We start from the raw sequence: 15,600 nt of genomic DNA, 5'->3' as shown, positions 1-15,600 counted from the left end.
TAGCAACTTTCTTATTTTGTGACATATGTTGAAATGATGCCTTATTAGGTAGGTATAGCTGATCTTTTGTAGGCACCACTTTAGTTTTCTAAAACCCACAGTTAACTTTCAGAATTTATTAGTTTTTTATTATTTATGGTAAATATTAACCAAGGAATTTATGGGTCCTTAAATACTTTCATCTAATAGATTCTTTATCAATTCAAAATATTTATACCCATGAGTGTATGCGTGTATTATTCTGTGGTATAGCAGCTCATAAGCACACACATAGACAGAGAACAGACAAAGTCAAAAAAGTTGACTCTCCAGGTTTCTATTCACAGTTGTCCCATAACAGACATCAGCAATAGCCATTCCGGAAAACACAATTGACAAAAAATAATACTGATGCTAATTTGAATCACACATTCTTGCACAAAGTATATTTCACTTTCATTTAAGTTTGAGATGGTAGGAAATTCTTGGGGAGAAATCTGTGCATTCATTTTCACATGTAAAGCAACACAGCTAATTCTTCAGTTCTGTTTTCACAGGGCATTTTTTTCTTCCGTCTCTCCTAAAATCTCTACTTCTAACTATGTTTTCACACTATAACTCCAAGTTTATAGTATTATAATGACTTTATATTGTACAATATGTCCTTAAATGATATTTACAATTTTTTCATACTATTAACAGAGCCATGCATAAATGTTTCTTTAGGAACAACTTTATTTATTTTACACATTTGGCAAAAAAAACCAAAAATTTAAATAAATAGAAACTATTTGAAATAAATCAGGGAATCCATACCACAAATGGCTATATTTGTAACAGAAAATAATATTTTATTCATTAGGAAAATGTACACATACACATACATATGATCAACATAGGCTAAGTGTGTGTGTATATGTTAGAATATATATACTGTATGTAATGAAATATAAATAAATATACATATTATATTTATGGTTAGTGTTGAATAGGGAGTGTTTAACTAAGGAAATATTTAATGATAGATTCAGCATGTTTAAGTACTCCAAATGTATAATTTGGTCAAATACCAATGAGAGTATATAAATTTTCCTAACCCTTTAGTGGGAACATATAGTAAAAACCTTGATGAAAATAATGCCCTAAGATATTTTTCTTCTCAAAAAATAAATCTGGGCTCACTTAAGTCATGGTTCCACATTTTACTTGCTTACATATTAACAGTTAACTTTTCTATTCCTCAATTCCCTCTGTGAATAATGGGGTAAATTATTATCTCACAGAATTTTAAGGGTTAAATCAGTTAATATACATGATGACTAACTTGCATTTGTCAACTTGATTGGGTTAAGAGATCTCAAAGATTAAGGGACTTCAGGGTGTGTCCATGATGGTATTTCCAGAAATAATTGTCTTGTGGCACAGCAAACTAAAATTGCAGACAGATTGGTGGACTGATGGGGCAGGGAGGAGTAATCTGGGCAGGAAGGGCCTGGGGTGGTTTGGTTAGCACCTCCCTATTTGCTGGGAGCTACTTGGTTAAGAGTTCTTTAGGTTGGTTTCAGGCCTTGGGGACATTAACATTTCAATTTCCCCAGGGGTTGTTCTGGTTTCCGGTACTCCACATTTACCTAACTACACTAACTAGCTTCAATTGTATACTCAAAGTTTTTTGAGGTAGGGTGGATTAGTCACCACTTTGTGCTAATTACAGCCCCTTTAGATAAATTTTCACATCTTACATTTTTTCTTACATGGATTTACCTATTTCAGCCCTTCCTCTTCATGCCTCCACAGGTCCTTGAATCCTCTAATCCCTGATCTAATCAGTCCTTCACAATGAGTTGTCTCCATTTACAACATTTATATCATATATGGAATCTAGGTTTTATTTTAGTCAGCTTTTTCACTGCTGTGACTTAAGGACCTGACAAGGTCAATTAGAGGAGGAAAAGTTTATTTGGGGGATCATAGTTTTAGAAGTCTCAGTGCACAGCCAGCCAGCTCCATTCTTTGGGGCTCAAGGTGAGGCAGAACATCATGGTAGAAGACAGTGGTGGATATTGCACCAAAAAGCAGAGAGAAAGAGACTCTACTCATCATTAACAAAATATAGATGACAAGGGGGCTGGGGTTGTGGCTCAGCTGTAGAGAGCTCACCTAGCGTGTAAGAGGCCCTGGGTTTGATCCTCAGCACCACATAAAAATAAATAAATATATTCGTCCAACCACTACTAAAAAATAAATACTTAAAATATATATATAAAATATATATGACAAGGGATGCCCCCAATGACCTATTTAGTTCAGCCACATTCTACCTGCCTACAATTAGTACCCAGTTAATCCCTATCAGTGAATTAACACACTGATTAGTTTAAGACTCTCATAACTCAATCACTTCACATCTAAGCCCTCTTGCATTGTCACACACATAATCTTTTGAGGAATATCTCAAATCTAAATCATAACATTCCACATCTGGTCCCCAAAAGCTCATGCTCATCTCACAATGCAAAATATATTTAATTAATTTCCAAGAGTTATCATAGTCTCAACAATTTTAGTACTACTCAAAAGTTCAATTCCAAAGGCAAACTCTCAGGTTGAACTCTTGTAGAAATCAAAAGCAATTCATATGTATCAAAAGCAATTCATGTGTATCTGATGTATAAAGGTATAGCATAAAATTTCCATTCCATATGGGAGAAACAGAGGAGCCAAAAGAAATTATTGAAGCAAAAAAAAGGATTGGACCAAAAGGCTTGAGTAGCTCTACCCCAGAGCCCTTGCTGTGTTGCAGCCCACATGACCTCTCTGTTGGCTAGTATGCACTCAATTCCTTCAGCTTTCCTCAGCAGTCATTCCATTGTACTGGCATTTCTTAATCTTTGGGGTCTCCACTGAAGCTTTAGCTTCCTTGTAACATCTCCATGCATAGCCTTTCGGCGTTGTCCACTGGGACTCTGAAGATGGTGTACCTTGATTGGCCTTCCAGGTTTTCCTTTAAAATCTCAGTGGTCTTCATGTCAGCATAACCCCAGCATCCTGCATTCCTGCAGAAACAGCACCATGTGCTTGACACCAAGATCTGCTACCATCTGGAGCAGCAGCCAAGCCTCCAAGGAAAACGGATGAAGCCTCTGAATGCCAGAGTGGCTGAGCGCAATAAAACAACTTTCCAGGGCCCCTTTGCAGACAGGGTGCCCAAATGATGTCTTCTTGGGGGAATTTTTACTTTTAAATCCTGGAGCCTGAGATGGGTGTGGTCTTGCCAATACCTGAGATAGCCTCAAGCCATCTTTCTTATGGTCTCTTAGTGTTTCTTTAGTGGTGGTAATGTCTTTAACAATCACACATTCCTCAGTTCCAATTTCACTGAGAGTTTTCTGCTTTGCTTTCTGCTCCTGATTATCACAATGAACTTGGCTAAATGTCACCAGTAATACCCATGCCACTGCCTGGATACTATGCTGCCTAGAAACTTCTGCCAGACTAAAAAGTCCATCACCTTTAAGTTGAGCTTCACAGAAAGTATCAGGACAAGGTCAAAATTCAGCCTCAAGTGTTATTCTTCTACCCTTCTGTGTGCTCCATGTACTCTGCAGCTACTGAGTCCATAAAGTATGCCAAAAACTTTGCTATATAAAATTATGACTCATACTATTGTCTCCATCTAGAATACTCCCTGATCTTCCTACTGTTTTTTTCTTAACCCCTACATACACTTTGGGATTGAATGATAATTCAATCAATAATTACCGGTGTTGCCAATTTTTATCGCCAAATGCAATATATACTTTACACTTTTTATTTTCTTTTGGAAAACTTTTCAGAGTTTCTTATGGTTTATATGTGGTATCCCCCAAAATTTCATACATGAGACAATGCAAGAAGGTTCAGAAGAGAAATGATTGGGCTATAACTGTAACCTAATCAGTTAATTAATTCCTTATGGGATTCAATGAGTGGTAACTGGAGGCAGGTGGGGTATGGCTGGAGGAAGTTGTTAATTGGGGGCATGGCTTTGGGATATATATTTGTATCTGGCAATCAGAGTCTGACTCTCTGCTTCTTGATTACCATGTGAGCTGCTTCCCTCTGCCATACTCTTCCACCATGATGTTCTGCCTCACCCTGAGCCCCAAGGAAAGGAACAGGCCTTCTATGGACTAAGACCTCTGAAACTGTGAGCACTCAAACTTTTCCTTCTTTATAATTGTTTTGCTCAGACCTTTTAGTCAAAGCAGTGAAAAAGCTGACTAAAACAGAGTACTAGTGGTACTACTAAAACAGAGTACTAATTATTTGTGTGATTATTTGTTAATAGTTATTTCTCCAAATGGAATCTGAGTTTTAAGGGGAATGTAATCTTTCTTCAACACTGACCCCTTCCCAGGATCTGCTCAGTAAGATACCTAATAGGCTCTCAATTACAAGCAAAATTATATCAAAAAAAGAACAAACAATATAGCATTGCTTGATTGATATAAATATGTATGTGTGGTTATTATGAACAGGCCTATATACTAGATTCTGAAAGTACAGGTAATATAGGCCAATCAAGTACTCTTCTGTTCAAATTCAGTTTGTCAGTGAGAATCAATATATAACCAAACAAATGTGGGAAAATTAATTATGCAGAGAATGAAAGTTTGGAATTTTAGCCCTCTGTGATGGCATTATGGCCCTATTCAGCACTTGAGAACAATGAATTGGTGTTTCATTAGAAATGAAGAATTTGTATTTCATGTACAAGAAAAAAACATAACTGGCATTGAAAGAAATTCTATCTAAAAAAGAATGAGAAAGGTATGTGCAGTTGAACTTCATTTAATAATTATTAAAACAAAGCATGAATAAGCTACTTTATGAATTAGATTGCTACTTCTTAGTACAGGACTAAGTTTTGCTAACTAAAGGGTGAACAACATGCCAACATCGACCTTCTTCTGGAAGTTTGATTACTGTGGATTTGTTAAGGTCTGTAAACAAGTCAAAATAACACCTGGTATTTTGCCAGGGGAATGTTAGAGTTCGTAAACAAGTCTGGATGGTGCCTGGCAAAATGCCAGAGGGAGTGGTTTGAAAAGTAACAAAAGTGAGCCATTAAGTGTGGAGATTCCTTATTGGTTGACTGATGTATCTAGTTTATGATAATTAAGATAAGCTGTGCAAAATGTATAAATAGCTCTGTTGTCCTACAATAAACGGTTCCCTCTCCTGCTGTATCAACGTACACAAGTTATTCGTCACCCCCCGGTTATTTTGCTGCAGCCGGACTGCGGCATGGATTGGTGTCATTCATTTCAGAGGAGAGAGTAATTACACTCATTTGTACATAAAGCTCATCTATAACCTTCTAGGCACATGCATTTTTGTATTACTGTAATTTATATGTCAGCTCCAGATTGAAAGGAGCTTATGGATACCAGTAAACAAGTTTATTAGATTATATTATTGTTTTTCAACTGGAGAATTCCTCTTTATGTTCTCTCTGCTCTAGAGAAAGAGGAAATCTGAAAACCACAGTCTTCAAGATGTTTTGAAGGCAGTTATAATTGTGATTTTAACAATAAAAGGCATTTGCATAACGTTTAGGAGATAGACTAGAAGTTGAAGGTATTTTTTTTTTAATGAGAGCTGTTTTGGTTAACTTGGCACTGTTGTGACAAAGGGACCAGACAAAAACAATGTCTAAGAAGCAAGTATATTTTGGCTCTTGTTTAAAGTCTTGCAGTTAGTTCATAGCCTGGGCCTGAGATGATACAGTACAAGATGGCAGAAGAACACAGCAGAGGAAAACTGTTTAGGCAACCCATGCTGCTGCTGCTGATGAGAATCAATGAGGGCTGAGTTTTGTTTCTCCAGTTGTGAAGACTGAACACCTGAAAAATGCTAAGGCAAGCTAGAAAGCAAGTTTTATGTGAAAGATGGAAACACACTACTCTCTGCTGTTTTGGAGAGCCGCTCCAGAAAGCTCTCTAAGTCTGAATTTCAAATCAAAAGAGAGCTTTATATACCTGGCCAGGAACTGTCACCCATTGTAGAGATTCTAGCTGTGTGGGAGGACAGCAGCTTCCAGGAGAATATAAGGACGAAAAGCACAACTCGTGACTTGCTTATCGTCATGTAAGCTAGCCAATCACAGAAATTAAAACATTAATATGTGGGGCCTGTGGGCTCTAGGAAGGACAGGAGTTTTCCAGTCAGCAAGCAAGCAATAAACAGAAGCTAAAAAAAGCATTAGCTTTGCAGTTTAGTTGCCCACAACCCTGGGTTCAAACAGGTCATATCCGGAATTTGGGCAGGGCAAAGTCATGTAGACCCACAAGGGGATTTATACCCAGGATGTAGCTGCATCCTGAGTAGGGTACAATTTGTAGGGTACAAAATACAGAAAGACAACTTTTTATAAAAAAACAGCTTTAGTTTCTACTTCCTAGAAATGGATCATCCAGTTCTCTCTTCACAGGGACTGTAGCAAAGAAACTAAGATGGAGTTTCTATCCACACATCTTTTTACTCAAATGACTGTAGTGACCCTCTTCCTGTAATCCCAGTGAGGGATGAGTATCTACCAGAGCAACTGCTTTACACACTCAGTACTAGTAACTTATTTGGTGCCTATTTAAAACTACAGTTATCTTATGGCCTACACACAGATTTTCATCTATCATTTTATTAATATCTAAAAATCCTATGTCCTTTATTCTATGCAAGGCTACAAGTTCAAGTTGCTATGTTAATCTAACATTATCTATATCTATATTAACCTACTTGCTTATATTTATCTATAACTATACTGATACAATGACTTATCTTATGTTTTACAGTTACATGATTTTTCTACTAAGCCTTATTCCTGATGAACTTATGTCCTCCTATCGCTTATCTGTTATCTTACCTTATTCCTATAGTCTTTAATCTATGTCTATTGCTTATTGATTATCTATTCTGTCTTGCCTTATACCTATAACCTATATCTATGACTTATTGATTACATTGATCAGTACATACAACACCAGGAAGAAGAGAACCTGGGGTTGGTATTCAAAACTGGTATCTGAGGAAGAGGAGGTGCCCTGCCCCTTTTATACATTTTAGAATTTCTTTGTTCTCCTGACCTCTCTTCCCCCATCCTGCTACTGACTCAATATCAAAAGGTGGGCCAAGGGTGGGAATGAAGCTGCTCAGAGGTCCAGGCAGGCAGGGAGGGGTCCAGGAGGCATTCATTAACAGGTTCTTAAAAGGAACAATTCCCTGGAAGCAGGTTACCTGGACCACAGGTTGCAGCCAGGGGAAGGGTTCTGGGAGAATTAGCATTTCAATATCACAGAGGGAGGTGACTTTGGCTCCAAGTGAGGGGGGGTGGCCTGTCCTGAAAATAGTAACATTTCATTTGCTTTGAATCAACTTTCATCTTCCCCAACTTCAGCCCCCTGACCTTTGTTCTTGCTTTAACAGGAAGACTTAGAAAACAAACTTTCAATCCATAATAAACAAATACATAGAAAATAAAAACAAATATAAAAATAATCTCACTTGAACTTCTCAACTTTTTTATCTGTATATGACTCTAATCTAACAATATGACTTTCCTTATCTGTATTCATTTGCTCATCCTATCAAATAATTATTTATCTAAAAGAATATAGGTTTGAAATAATTTCTTATGAGTAATTTTTAAATCTAGTTTTATATCATTAAGATACATTTAGACCTAGTTAAATAGAGTCTTTAATATTTGCAATTACAGTTCTAGAATACAGAAGACCTATGTACAAAGTTGTTCTTTAAAGAAAAATAATGTGCCTTTTATAGATTCAAAATACATAATGGAGTATTAGTGATCATGAGAATGTTACATCAAATATCCAATGATAACTTTGTTCAGATTTTCTCTGTTTTTGTAAAAGGAATATTTCTAAATTTTTCATCTTAGTAAAGTCTGGCATTGAATGTTTTATCAGAGCTCTAAAGTATTCCAAATAATTAACAGAGCAGATTAATTTATTTTCAGTTTTTTAGCTACTTACACTGATGTCAACACTCTCCAAAGTAATCACATAAAAACTGTGCTGTGAAAATAAAGTCAAATGCATCATTAAATGTGTTGATCAGCAACCCCTTAGTGTGAATGTAAAGGAGAAAGACCAGCTGCTTTCTCACAAAAAGAGAAACTATACCAGAATGAATGATATAGGAAGATGATCAGAGTCATCTGAGAAAAGTTGAGAAGGGACAAATGTCAACACACAACTAGAAAAAAGAGAGAGAAAAGCAGGTATATTTATTTAACATATGGCAGTTCTAGGAGGAAACAAAAAATATTCTAATATGTAAATATCCTAATGTGCAAAAACATCCAAGTAAAATCAGCTCTTATGTAACACATATAAAATGTTAATATTTGGAAGCTAACCTAATATCCCTTATAACCCAATGAAAGCACCATTACACAATTTCATGCTCATCCACAGCATCTCACATTCTTTAAGACTTGCTTCTGGAAGTTAAGATACACTAGCTAACAATTTTACTGCTCATTTGTGTCAACCTTTTGCATCCTAACTGGAGAGGTGACATATCACTTTGCTTCTATATCAATCTATATTATTTTCTGAAATAAATTAAATTTAAATTACAAATCCTTATTGGATTAAGCCATTTACTGGCTATTGATTAGGTATTCAATTATCATTAAACTGCCTTATCTTTCACAAGTATTAATCAGAACTGACCCAGCTTTTCCTAGGACTTAAAAATTACAATTATCCTTTACTCAACAACAACAGCAACAACAAAACGGAAGAAGGGAAATCAGTAAAGTGTAACTGTGAGGGGAAGAAAAACAAATTACCTGTAGAAGAAAAATGATGTCTGTGTCCTTCTAAATCTTGAATCCAGAATTAGATAGGCAGGTAGGCAAGGAGAATGGAGGGACTGAAATGATAATGCCTTAAAAGCCCTTCCTCCACCCTCATCAAGCTAACCTGCCCCTGCTCCAATCAGATGCTAAGGTAACCTGTCCCAGGAATTGTCCCTCCATACTGGGAGTTAATTGTTAATTATACCCCTTTTCTGCCCTGATCACTCCACCTTGGCTCCTCCAGTCTACCTATTTTTCACCTTCTGGCCATCCCACCGAGTATTTACTGGGCCTAGTCACCTACACAAGAAGAGAGATATGGGGCAAAAGAAGGAGAACAAAGGAAGCCTAGGACATATACAAAGGCAGAACACCTTCACTTCCTAGGACACCAGGATACCAGCTATGGCACCCTTCTCCCTCTCAGGAGAAGTCTGTATTACCACTTTCTAAATAAACCCTGCTTTATATGCCTTGGCATGCTTCTCTAATGGAAGCAGAACTCATCACCAGTAACCAACATTGTAAATCTGACATGACTAACAGTAAAATAATTCATTGTATCTTTAACAAAGCCTTTTATCCCATGAAATTATATCTTACATGGGTGTTCAAAACTTTCCTAAAATGTCAACTTTATTCGACTACTTTTTCTTACAGAAACAATGTCATGTATTCGACAAAGCATTTTCTTTCTCCCCTGACCATATAAAAAAAGAGATTTCTATATTTTAGTATTCTGAAGCAGGGCCATATGACTGAGTTCAGGACATTTCAATGTGGATGTAAGTTATATATTCCAATTACAAGCTCTATAATAGAAATCCTCTATGATCATGTTCAGACCACTTCCTTCTTCAGTTAGCTGATGGCAGCATATTATATGAAGAATTCAAAATTTATGTTTTTATCAGGAAGAGGGAACATTAAATATAGAAGGTTTCTAATTGGAGCATATAGAATATATGCAGACACTAATTTACTGAATGGTAATAGTAACATTGGCAGCACTGAGAAAATAAAATAGTAGTAAAAATAAAAACAAATGTATGCACACCATTTACTTTTGCTTGAAACTTTATCAGAAGTTTCTAAGGCAGATTCAAAATAGATAATGGAGTATTTCTATATATCTTGATTTAATCAATTGAAAAAATGAATTTTGGAGGAGAAAAAAAAAACTCTTCCAAGTTTACATTATTTTAAGATAGCAAAAATTACTATTACACTATTTTAACTCAATTGCCTATATATATATATATATATATATATATATATATATATACACACACACACACACACACATATATACACATTTAATATAATTTTTCAAACAAATAATGCTGCTTGAAATTCCTCCTTAGATTTCAAAGTCTTGCTGATATTCACTTTCTTATCAGCTTGGTCTGTAAATATTGTAATAATCATTCAAAATTAAGGTAATTTCTTTCCTGTGTACTTCACTATTATTTCTAGTCAAAAGAAATTTCTCCTTTCATGATCTTCTCCATGTATTTTCTATAGTATATTAGAAATACATGATTTTGCAATTATTTTCATATTAAACTGTTTTTTTTTTTAAATTTTCAAATAATATAAGAGTTCAAGTATCCTGGTATTTCAATTTGATAGTATAATATTGATTTGAGATACTGTCATGAGAAACTGAAATCCTTTTTTTATTTTTTACTGATAAAAAGAGAAAACAAATCACATATTTAAAGGAAAAAACTACATATAAGATGAATCTATGCATGTTAAAATGTAAATTTTAAGCAAAAAAAGTAGAAAGTGATTTGTATATTTAACAAGTTGTTTGTAAATTCTGATATATGTGCTTCTTAATATTATTTAATGTGGTTTGCTTATAAGTTATACAATATTTTAAAATTACATATACTTCTGTACCCTTAAACTTTTATTATTTTTGAAAACTCTGTTTCTTCCTTTTATATGGCAAAAAGTATATGAAATGAAGTGGGCATAACACAGACCAATATCTAATGACATTTATACTAATTTTCTTTGCACCTCTATCATTAAATTGAATCATATTTCCTAATATATCTAATAGCTCTAACAACTATGTTGCTTTAGGATAACATATACAAAATCATCAGGCAATTGAGTAAATTTCAATCATAAAAATATAAGCTAAAATTCAAATTTAAAGTTGTCAATATGTAAAGGTAAAAATTCTAAGCTGATTCCAAGCTGCAAGAGCTTGAGTTAAAGTGTAAGAGACTAGGGCATTGTAAGGCTTCTGGATTACAAGGCCTGGGCTAAAGAGTAAAAGACAATTGTTAAAATGGTAAAAGCCTATTGTTACGATTCCTCTGCTATCCCCGGAACCTGTAATCTCTGTAAAGTTGTTAGAACAATGCTGGAACTGCCTAGTAAATGTCTCTATTGATTCCCTGGTTGTTTAATAGCTAAGGGCTCTAGGTAGCATAGCACGTAGACATTTAGGCCCCAGAACCAATCAGTTTAAATGTGTACCCCGCTTAGAAACAACCAATCACCCCTGTCCTGATTGTTCCCGCCAATGTATGTACTAATCATGTTTCAGGATTGTTGTTCAATTTCCCCGCGCCTCATGATGATTTGTTCTGATGTATGCTAAGCCCACCGCCCTCTCCAAAAAGTGTACTTAAGCTCCACCTGACCACCATTCTGGGCTCTGAGCCGATCTCCCCTTTTGAGTGGGCACAGAGTCCCAGCGCGCTGGAACGGATCCCTAATAAATTTCCCCCCTGCGATTGCATGAAGTGAGTCTCTTGTGTGGTCTCTCTCTCCGTCGCTCCGCTGCACCCCAACAAATAACTGGAATGTCATTAAGAATAGTTGTTTCAATTTTTCAGCTCAGTGTTGGACTTTTGGTACTGTCTTACACTGGTTATATTTTTTTTCCCCAAATTATCTCTTCTAATTTATTTTCTATTCAGAAAATTATTTTCTTCTTATAGGGTGTAAAGTTTGTATAAGCCCCATATATCAAGAAAGTAAAAAATATGGGCCTTTATTTACATCTTCATATTTTTAAGACAATTGCTATTTCTTTTTTTTTATTGGTTGTTCAAAACATTACAAAGCTCATGATACATCATCTTTCATACATTTGACTCAATTGGGTTATGAACTCCCATTTTCCAGTAAGGAAAATATTGTAACACTAGATATGTTCTTGTTTCAATATTTAGCCTTAATGAATCTAATTGACCCCTCCCCCCTTTGCATACTTTGTAGATAATTGAAATATTTTTTTAAAAATATGCCAAAATAAAGTCTGTTACTAGATAGTAACCATTTACAATTTTTCAAGGAAGAGTCATAGGAGTGCTTCATATGAATATACATTAGAAATTATGAGTAAAACAAATATATTGTCAAGCATATCAAAAACTATTTAGTAGTTCAATATAGAAAAATATTTTTTCCAAATAATACACATTTTCTTAGATATACCATAAATACCTAAGGAGACATTTACATGATAATAAGTTTAATTTGGGATTTTCTTAGGTTTCTGTGAATTTAGCAGTTTGTGTGTGTGTGTGTGTGTGTGTGTGTGTGTGTGTGTGTTTCCTTTTACTTTTGGAATGATCTTTACTGCTGTCGAAGCTTCTGTTTTACTACAGGAATATAATTTATGATGGTATGTTGTGGACAAAATTATTTTGTAGCAGCAAAAAACAAACAAACAAACAAAAAATATATATTCCAAGTAAATAATTAGCTATACTTGGGTTTCTTTCTTTATTAAAATTTTCCATATTAGATGAATAGAAATGGGAATATTATTGGTACATCATATTTATTTTTATCTCAAAGCTATGATATAACAATACATAAATCAATTTTCATGACAATTAGTTGTGGTATATTTCTCCCATTTCACAGAGATCAAAAGAGTAAATACTGTATAATAAATGCATTTTTCTCATAAAACATAAGTGATCATAGTAAATTATAGATAATGTATACCATAATGTTATGAATAGTACACATTATTATCTAGGAAGATTAATATGAGAAATAAATTGTATATTTGAATTAATAATTTACTAAATGGCTTGGAAATAGATATCAAGTTCTATCTCTATGGATATAGAAAAAATATATTAAAAATATATTGCAGTGGGGCACAGTGTCACACACCTGTAATCCCTACAGCTTGGGAGGCTGAGACAGGAGGATTGTGGGTTCAAAACCAGCCTCAGAAACATGGAGGCACTAAGCAACTCAGTGAAACCTTATTTATAAATGAAATACAAGATAGGGCTGGGGATGTGGCTGAGTATCTCTGAGTTCAATCCCCAGTACTACCTCCCCTCCCCCCCCCAATATTTTGAAATGGATTAAAGAAAAACTAGGTAAAGAGGTAAGAAAACCAATTCTTTCAATAAAATTACATGTTCTAGTCTAATTTAGGGTGCCTTCCTACAATAAATTATACAAAAATAAATAAATAAGAAACTTGAAATTATACTTTTTGATAGTGTTCAAATGTAAGAACTTAACTCCCACAAAATGTAAGAACATGTCATTTCAAATATTTTTAAATACTTCATGATGAATAACTGTGAATGATTTTCTCCAAATTAAAAAAAAATTAATGTAAAGCAGACATATAAGCAGGAAACTATTCTAATCAGAAAATGATTGAATAGATGCACAAAATTAAATTAAGGACTCGATAATAGATAATTTTACTTGATTTAGGTACAAGGCAGAAAAATTAGAGTGAGCATTGCACTGAATGGAAAAATCATTACCAGGAGCAAAGTATGGTTTTTCCTTTACATTCTTTACTAGTTTCATTCTGATATCAAAAGTCAGCTAAAAAGCTGGGCATGGTGGCACAGGCCTGTAATCTCAGCAGATCAGGAGAATGAGGAAGGAGGATCACAAAGTCAAAGTCAAGTTTAGCAATATGGTGAGACCCTGAGCAACTTGGTGAGACTCTGTCTCAAAATATAATATAAAAAAGTTCAAGAATGTGGCTCAGTGGTTAAGTGTCCCTGGGTTCAATCCCTGGTATAAATAAAAATAAATAAACAAACAAACAAATAAATAAAACAGCTAAAACATAAGACAGAGAGAGGAATAAAATATATCATGCAAAAATATAACATTTGACTATGACATATGATTATAAAATTCACTAATGCTATGTGTTTAGAACCAAGAGAAGTGATTAGCTTGTTTAAATTAATAGCTAAGACTTTATCAAAGGTATCTGAAAGGATCAAAAAAGACCTTCCTGAGACCGGCGTGTGTCCTTGGGCTAGAGAGTGGGACATCCAGCTTCTGATAGGGATCCTTCTTTGCTTCTTTGCGCTAGCCATGAAAGAACGAATTAAAAATGGGTGATGTTGAGAAAGGCAAGAAGATTTTTGTTCAGAAGTGTGCCCAATGCCACACGGTGGAAAAGGGAGGCAAGCACAAGACTGGGCCAAATCTCCATGGTCTGTTTGGGCGGAAGACAGGTCAGGCTGCTGGATTCTCTTATACAGATGCCAACAAGAACAAAGGCATCACCTGGGGAGAGGACACACTGATGGAGTATTTGGAGAATCCCAAAAAGTACATCCCTGGAACAAAAATGATCTTCGCTGGCATTAAGAAGAAGGGAGAAAGGGCAGACCTAATAGCTTACCTCAAAAAAGCCACTAATGAGGAATAGCTACTGCCTTATTTATTACCAAACAGAAATGTCTCTTGGCTTTTTTATGTGCACCATAATTTAATTGATGTGATACACCAGAAATCAGATCATGAATGACAAAATTATTTTTGTTGGACAATCCTGATTTAAGTAAAACTTACTTGTAGTTAAATTAATATTTTGGTTATATTCCCACTTCAGTAAATTCTATCACTGTTTCCCCTTTTTAAAGTTGTGGTTGGACTTAATTAATAGTAATGTTCAGTATTTCACAAAAATGGTGAGTGACATCTGAAAACTGGTTTTATATTTAGTTTTATAGAACTGATTATGTGAATATGTTTAAAATATGGGGGAAATCCCTTCACTCTCTCAGAACCAAGCATGATTCACATTTGTTTCAATTTGTGTTCATTAGCCTATTAAAGGTTGAAGATAAGGAAGCAGTGTCTACTTTATATTTTTGTTGACCATGCCAATTTAATTAGAATTCCCTGTATCTAAAATGCTGTTCTTTCCTTATGGAAAGGCATTTTTAGTGTGATTTATGTATGATATTAAATAAAGAATATTTAACACTTCTCAAATTTAAAGTTGATCTATAAGTTCAGATGCTTTTTAAGTCAGCATAATACAGTAACAAGTTAGACCTTTTTAATTCTTTATTTTCTAAGACTAAGTTATCATTCAGGATTGTTTTTAAACAACTATTCAGAAACAATACTATGGAACATCTAGGTGGTTGGTAGTGGTGCTTTTTGCCAACTTATTAGATGGAAAGATTAAGGTAAAAGAGATATACCCATCAATACAATTTGTAAAATACGTTACCATAAGATTTAAGATAATTAAAAACAATCACAAATCATGAAAAAAAAAAAAGACCTTCGTATTATGAAATTTACTTGGGTAACTTAAATAAAACATCATATTGGAAATAATAACTATTTCATTATGGTTTCTATAAATAATAGGCATTTTCAGAGTTATTAATATTTTTGTGAGCATATCACTCTTTTCAGGCAAATAAATGATATGTATGACTCAACAGACTGAAAAAAATTTGCATTTTTGAGGATTA

General features: G+C 34.5%; 1 pseudogene; it reads left to right on the top strand.

Moving 5' to 3' along the window:
• Positions 1–14,160: 14,160 nt before the first annotated feature.
• LOC144257272 (cytochrome c, somatic pseudogene) lies at positions 14,161–14,648 on the top strand (annotated as a pseudogene).
• The last annotated feature ends 952 nt before the right edge of the window (positions 14,649–15,600 follow it).

Source organism: Urocitellus parryii, chromosome 10 (genome assembly GCF_045843805.1).
Source record: "Urocitellus parryii isolate mUroPar1 chromosome 10, mUroPar1.hap1, whole genome shotgun sequence".
In the NCBI taxonomy this organism is placed as follows: domain Eukaryota; kingdom Metazoa; phylum Chordata; class Mammalia; order Rodentia; family Sciuridae; genus Urocitellus; species Urocitellus parryii.
Note: the sequence above shows the minus strand (reverse complement) of the source record. Positions and strands in the feature narration are given on the sequence as shown.